This window comes from Monodon monoceros, unplaced genomic scaffold (assembly GCF_005190385.1).
Source record: "Monodon monoceros isolate NGI ecotype Baffin Bay Population unplaced genomic scaffold, NGI_Narwhal_1 Super_Scaffold_6, whole genome shotgun sequence".
In the NCBI taxonomy this organism is placed as follows: Eukaryota; Metazoa; Chordata; class Mammalia; order Artiodactyla; family Monodontidae; genus Monodon; species Monodon monoceros.
The window spans coordinates 36892826-36901043 of record NW_021703783.1 but is presented as its reverse complement, the minus strand read 5'-3'; the positions used below and the strand labels follow the sequence as shown (position 1 = coordinate 36901043).

At 38.5% G+C, this 8218-nt stretch overlaps 1 pseudogene; it reads left to right on the top strand.

Annotated features, from left to right (window-relative positions):
* Positions 1–5168: 5168 nt before the first annotated feature.
* Positions 5169–6096, top strand: LOC114886143 (annotated as a pseudogene).
* Positions 6097–8218: the final 2122 nt, after the last annotated feature.

The following is an 8218-nucleotide window of genomic DNA, read 5'->3' as shown; positions in this document are numbered from 1 at the left end:
AAAAACACAAACACATGGAGGCTAAACAATACGTTACTGAATAACCAAGAGACCACTGAAGAAATCAAAGAGGAAATAAAAAAATACCTAGAGACAAATGACAACGAAAACATGATGATCTGAAACCTATGGGATGCAGCAAGAGCAGTTCTAAGAGGGAAGTTTATAGCTATAAAAGCTACCTCAAGAAACAAGAAAAATCTCAAATAAACAATCTAATGTTACACCTAAAGGAACTAGAGAGAGAAGAACAAACAAAACCCAAAGTCAGCAGAAGGAAAGAAATCATAAAGATCAGAGCAGAAAGAAATGAAATAGAAACAAAGAAAACAATAGCAAAGATCAATAAAACTAAAAGATGGTTCTTTGAGAAGATAAACAAAATTGATAAACCATTAGCCAGACTCATCAAGAAAAAGAGGGAGAGGAATCAAATCAATAAAATTAGAAATGAAAAAGGAGAAGTTACAACAGGCACCACAGATATACAAAGCATCCTAAGAGACTACTACAAGCAACTCTATGCCAATAAAATGGACAACCTGGAAGAAATGGACAAATTTTTAGAAGGTATAACCTTCCAAGACTGAACCAGGAAGAAATAGAAAATATGAACAGACCAATCACAAGTAATGAAATTGAAACTGTGACTAAAAACCTTCCAACAAACAGAATTCCAGGACCAGATGGCTTCACAGGTGAATTCTATCAAACATTTAGGGAAGAGCTAACACCTATCCTTCTCAAACTCTTCCAAAAAATTGTGGAGGGAGGAACACTCCCAAACTCATTTTATGAGGCCACCATCACCCTGATACCAAAACCAGACAAAGATACTACAAAAAAAGAAAATTACAGACCAATATCACTGATGAATATAGATGCAAAAATCCTCAACAAAACACTAGCAAACAGAATCCAACAACACATTAAAAGGATCATACACCATGATGAAGTGGGATTTATCCTAGAGATGCAAGTTTTCTTCAATATACTCAAATGAATCAATGTGATACACCATATTTACAAATTGAAGAAGAAAAACCATATGATCATCTCAATAGATGCAGAAAAACTTTTGACAAAATTCAACATCCATTCATGATAAAAACTCTCCAGAAAGTGAGCATAGAGGGAACCTACCTCAACATAATAAAGGCCATATACGACAAACCCACAGCAAACATCATTCTCAATGGTGAAAAACTGAAAGCATTTCCTCTAAGATCAGGAACAAGACAAGGATGTCCACTCTCACCACTATTATTCAACATAGTTTTGGAAGTCCTAGCCACGGCAATCAGAGAAGAAAAAGAAATAAAAGGAATACAAATTGGAAAAGAAGAAGTAAAACTGTCACTGTTTGCAGATGACATGATACCATACATAGAGAATCCTAAAGATGCCACCAGAAAACTACTAGAGCTAATCAATGTATTTGGTAAAGTTGCAGGATACAAAATTAATGCACAGAAATCTCTTGCATTCTTATACACTAATGATGAAAAATCTAAAAGAGAAATTAAGGAAACACTCCCATTTACCATTGCAACAAAAAGAATAAAATACCTAGGAATAAACCTACCTAGGGAGACAAAAGACCTGTATGCAGAAAACTATAAGACACTGATGAAAGAAATTAAAGATGATACCAACAGGTGGAGAGGTATACCATGTTCTTGGATTGGAAGAACCAATATTGTGAAAATGGTTATACTACTCAAAGCAATCTACAGACTCAATGCAATCCCTATCAACTTACCAATGGCATATTTTATGGAACTAGAACAAAAAATCTTAAAATTTGTATGGAGACACAAAAGACCCCGAATAGACAAAGCAGTCTTGATGGAAAATAACGGAGCTGGAGGCATCAGACTCCCTGACTTCAGACTATACTACAAAGCTACGGTAATGAAGGCAATATGGTTCTGGCACAAAAACAGAAACATAGATCAATGGAACAAGATAGAAAGCCCAGAGATAAACCCATGCACCTATGGTCAACTAATCTATGACAAAGGAGGCAAGGATATACAATGGAGAAAAGACAGCCTCTTCAATAAGTGGTGCTGGGAAAACTGGACAACTACATGTAAAAGAATGAAATTAGAACACTCCCTAACACCATACACTTAAAATAAACTCAAAATGCATTAGAGACCTAAATGTAAGACTGGACACTATAAAACTCTTAGAGGAAAACATAGGAAGAACACTCTTTGACATAAATCACAGCAAGATCTTTTTTGATCCACCTCCTAGAGTAATGAAAATAAAAACAAAAATAAACAAATGGGACCTAATGAAACTTCAGAGCTTTTGCACAGCAAAGGAAATGATAAACAAGACAAAAAGACGACACTCAGAATGGGAGAAAATATTTGCAAACAAATCAAGGGACAAAGGATTAATCTCCCAAATATATAAACAACTCATGCAGCTCAATATTAAAAAAACAAACAACCCAACCCAAAAATGGGCAGAAGACCTAAATAGACAATTCTCCAAAGAAGACATACAGATGGCCAAGAAGCACATGAAAAGCTGCTCAACATCACTAATTATTAGAGAAATGCAAATCAAAACTATAATGAGGTACCATCTCACACCAGTTAGAATGGGCATCATCAGAAAATCTACAAACAACAAATGCTGGAGAGGATGTGGAGAAAAGGGAACCCTCTTGCACTGTTGGTGGGAATGTAAATTGATACAGCCACTGTGGAGAACAGTATGGAGGTTCCTTAAAAAACTGAAAATAAAATTACCATATGATCCAGCAATCCCACTACTGGGCATATACCCAGAGAAAACCATTATTCAAAAAGACACATGCACCCCAGTGTTCATTGCAGCACTCTTTAGAATAGCCAAGTCATGGGAGCAACCTAAATGCCCATCGACAGACGAATGGGTAAAGAAGATGTGGTACATATATACAATGGAATATTACTCAGCCATAAAAAGGAATGAGACTGGGTCATTTGTTGAGACGTGGATGGATCTAGAGACTGTCATACAGAGTGAAGTAAGTCAGAAAGAGAAAAACAAATATCATATTAACACATATATGTGGAACCTAGAAAAATGGTACAGATGAACCCGTTTGCAGGGCAGAAATTGAGACACAGATGTAGAGAACAAACGTATGGACACCAAGGGGGGAAAGCTGCATGGGGGTGGGGGTGGGGGTGTGATGAATTGGGTGATTGGGATTGACATATATACACTGATGTGTATAAAACTGATGACTAATAAGAACCTGATGTATAAAAAATATAGACAAAAAAGCCTAGGGCCTATGTGAAGAAAATAAAAAATTATACTGTAAGCAAAAAGAAAAGGCTGAAACAAAGAAAAGGTAGAACAAATTGTAAAGCTTACTGCCAAAGTAATATTGACATATTGGTGAAAAAACAACTCCAGCTGAAATCTCAAGGGAATTTTTCAAACTAAAAATCCAATTATGAAGTGAAATTATAAGAATAAATGAAAAAATAACATAAAAGTATAAACATTAGAAACTGGCATCGTTACATATTAAAGTATATAACGTATCTACAGTCATTAGAGAGTACGGCACTACTGTAAAAACAGACACATCAAAGAATAGAATAGGAAACCTAGAAATAAAAGCCAGTGAATATAGAAATTTAAGACAGGTTTATAAGCTCTCATCTCCAATTCCAAAATCTCCAAAAATCTCTAAAAGCCAAACTTTTTTTTCCAGAACTAGTTTGGAGGAAACATTGGAAGTTAATTGATATGAGGCTATTTGTAGACTCTTAAAATCCCATGTAGAAAGGGTACTCAGAAGTTTCATTATAGAAATAGTAATATGTTTGACTGCAGGGTGCAGTAGAGGTGTTATATAATATGTGGTATATTCCATATAAATTTTTTCTGGAGGATTGGGGTAACATCAGAAATATACTAAAATCTAGATGGGTGAGTAAAATTTTCACTAATGTGGACTTTATGTCTCAAACGAAAAGTTGTCTAAGTCTTATTACATGTAGAAAACTTTAAAGGCAATATATTTTATTACCCAAGGAAGGGTGCCAAATTCTATTATATTTTTAAGGCTTCTTATGGAAGAAAGAAGGTTATTAATTGTTTCTGCTCTATTTTAAATGGATAAATGTGAGTAGCTCTGCATATAAACTGAGTGGATATGCTTGATGGAAAGGGAGAGACAAGGGAAGTGAAAGAGCATGGTTGATTCAGAGAGATGCTCAAAGAGAAGGATTAAGATGGAATCCAGAGCAGAGAGAAGCACTCACCAGAGGTGAAGGAGAAGGGCCTCCTCCCCACGCTGGAGGGGAGAAAAGAAGAATACCTCCATGTGTGGGGATTAGGGAGTTAGAGATCGCCCATAACAGGAGCAGGAACATGTCCTCTGCCAATTATCAGCTGAGAGGTAGGAGTGTGAGGTTAAAGGAGTAGGTAGCTTCACGAGAGTAATGAAATGGCTCAACTTGTCACAGTGAGAAAGGAGAGTATATGTACTTGGTTGAATAGAGAGAGAGAGAGAGAGAGAGAGAGAGAGAGAGAGAGAGAGAGAGAGTGTGTGTGTGTGTGTGTGTGTGTGTGTGTGTTTTCAGAATGCTAGGACTATCAGGGAATAAAGACTCTAAGCAGAGTCTCACACATTGGAGTTCACCTGGTCCCCTAATAGTAAAGCCATTTATAGCCAGAAGCATTCTGCAGTCCTGTGTCCTCCACTGGCCACAGCAGGACTAGTAGCTTGTCCCTCTCTGGACTGAGAACCACTTTGGCTGTGGCTACTGCTGCCTCTCCCATGGGCAGTGAACTGGTCCTGGCTCCCAACGGTTCTTACTCAACATCTGTCTCCAGGGCTCAGCTGGCACAAGATTACCAACGAGTTGATGAAAAAAGAGATATAAGTCACACAAACTGGGCAGGCGCTGTCCTCAGGACTGAGGGAGACAAAAGGAGAGTAAAATGTTAAGGAAGAGTACCAGATTCTCTTAGCTGAGACCAAAAGACTCAAATCAGCGTAACTGGATACCGGGACACTTCAGCCTTAAAGAGTGGATCTTTTATAGATTAAAAAGTCCTATTCACTGAGTGTGACTCAGATCGTTGTCCCACCAAATGAATAACTATTTGTTTCTCTCCAGGGATAGGATATCTAAGAAACCATGACAAATCTTAGCATTACTGATGAATTTGTGCTGCTTGGATTGTCTAGTGACCCGGAAATCCAGACCATGCTCTTTGTTCTCTTCCTGGGGATTTACCTCCTGACCCTGATAGGGAACCTGACGATGATCCTGTTGATCAGGGCTGATTCTCACCTCCACATGCCCATGTACTTCTTCCTTGGACATTTATCTTTCCTAGACATATGCTACTCTTTAGTCACTGTGCCCAAGATGCTGCAGAATTTCCTATCTCAGAAGAAAACCATTTCGGTGTGGGGCTGCATTACCCAGAGTTTCTTTTTCATGATTTCTGGAGTCACTGAGAGCTGCTTGCTCTCTGCTACGGCCTATGACCGCTATGCTGCCATGTGTCACCCTCTGCTCTACACCGTGGTCATGAATAGACCTCTCTGCACTGCAATGGTTGGTACAGCATGGGTGATGGGGTTTCTGAACTCACTAGTGAATAATCTTTGTGTTCAGAACTTACAGTTCTATGGTCCCAATATCATCTCCCATTTCAGTTGTGAACTGCCTTCACACTTCCCTCTGTCCTGCAGTGATACCACACCTAACACCATCCTGCTGGCTAGGTTTTTTGCATTTCTAGGATTTGTGACACTTCCCCTGATTCTCTTCTCTTACTCAAAAATTATTCTTGCCATTCTAAGTATTTCTTCCTCTAAAAGCCAAGGTGCTACTCTCCACCTGCTACTCCCATCTCACCGTGGTGCTCTTGTTCTATGGGATGGCTCTATTCAGGTACATCAGCCCCTCTTCAGGACCAGTCCTGTAGTGAGTTATCTCTATACGGTATGGTGTGATCACTTCCTTATTAAACCCTCTCATTTACAGCTTCAAGAACCAGGAGGCAAAGGCAGCTCTGCAGAGGATGCTGAGGCAGCAAATATGTGTCTCAGGGTAAGAAACCTCAACATGATGTTTGTTGTATAAGAGAACCAATCTACAAGGGCTGAGAACTTTGTAAGCTTAGAGCTCATGTATAACTTGATTTTTAATTAAATGCAACTGTATTTATTTCTCATTCAAAGTTAAGTAACTTCCAAAAGATAAGCAATATAGTCAGAGAAGTATTTGGCCCATCCTGGGTTTTAGGGGAAAGGTTCACAGACATTAGCTCCTACCATAGCCTTTGCAAACTAATCCAGAAAGAATGACTTCACTACAGTTGAGGAGGCTGAACCAGAGCAAAGACTCTGACAAGAACTAAGATTCTGAGCCCAGGACTTTTACCTGTGGAGTTACACAAAGGAACCCATTAGTAGAAGGGCACAGGACAAGTAAACTACACACAGACAATGCTCCAGGATAAGATAGTTCAGCACCCTCCATTCACCTGACCTGGTGGCACCATAGGCATCAAATGGCATGTGTGCCTGCAAATAGTCAAAGAATAGTGAACACAAAGAATGAACATATTAAATGTCCATGAACAGGTGAATGGATAAAGAAAATGTGATATATACATACAATGGAGTATTATTCAGCTTTAAAACAAGAAGGCAATTCTACAATGTGTGACAACATAGATTAACCTTGAGGCCATTGTGTTAAGTGAGATAAGCCAGTCGCAGGAGAAATACTGTGTAGCTCTACTTATATGAGATATCTAAAGCAAACTCACAGAAGCAGAAAGCAGAATGGTGGTTGCCAGGGACTAGGGGAAAGGGGGAACTGGGAAGTTGCTACTCATTGGGTATAGAGTTTCAGTCAAGAAGATAAAAATAGTTCTGAAGATCTTCTACACAGCAATATGCATATAGTTAACAATACTGTACAGTTAAAATTTGTTAAGAGGGTAAAATTTATGTTTTGTGTTTTTTACCACAATAAAAATAAATAAATATATATATAAGAAGATTGAACATATTGTTATGCTAAAAATTGATTTTTCATTCTGCTACAGCCTCTTGCCTGAAGGCATACATTATAAAATGCAGCATTTGTATTTGATGTATAAACATTCTGTAAACAAAAAAAAGCAGAAGTAAATTAAAGCAAATTAAAACATCAAGAGAGCATTATTTTTATATTTATCTTAACAAACATAAAGAAATATCAAGAAATACAATGATAAAATGGGCACACAGATATGTGTATACATTGTTGACCATGCTTTATTTTAGCTAAACCTTTCATAAATCAATCTAGTTATATGTATCAATATTAAGAGTTATAACATGATCATACAGGTTTTAAAACACCACTGTTATTATAAGTGAAGAAGTTCTTACACCTTCCCCTAAATGAAGATGCACACTGTCCCACTAGTCATTGTAGCCACCCTGGCTAAATTCATCACTACACATATTCCACCACAGTATCACGAAATAATCTGTTCCTTAAAGATTAAACTGCGAGTGAGATCAGCAAAATGAAGAAATAGGAATACTCAATCGTTGTTCCCCCATAGAAACAGCGATGTAAAAATTATACATGAACCAAAATACCTTTATGAGAATTCCATATTCCAAATAAGAAGTTTCAGCACCCCAGATAAGCACAAAAACCAAGAACAGCCGCGTTGAAACGGGTAAGAAGAGCAATTTCACTTTAACTGCATTAGCCCCTCCCTGCAAACTGCACAGCCCAGGGCCAAGAGAGATCTCCTCAGCCAATGACTTCTCCCATGGTGGGGAAAAGAGAATAGAGTGTGCGCTCAGCCTCCCAGCCTTTCAGTGCACTCACTCCCCAAGGGTCCAGGTCCTGTCTCACCTCACACCAAGTGCTGAAGGTACTAGCACAGTCCAGATGCCTGGGGCAGCTAAGAACAAAGGAAAAGCAGAGGGTGGCTTCCTACAGCTAGCAAGGATCTTCAAGATTGGGAAAATGTGCAGAACTGAGGCTTCTCCCTCAGAAGGGAGGCAGAGGAGTAGGGCATGCCTCCAATGTCTTTACCTTTCAGGGTCCTACCCACGGCACCAGCTTCTGTATAGCCTCACATCAAGTGCTGACAGAACCAGCAAAGTTAGACACCAGAGGGAATAAGAGATTACAGCCTCCATTAAAAAAAAAAAAAAAAAAGG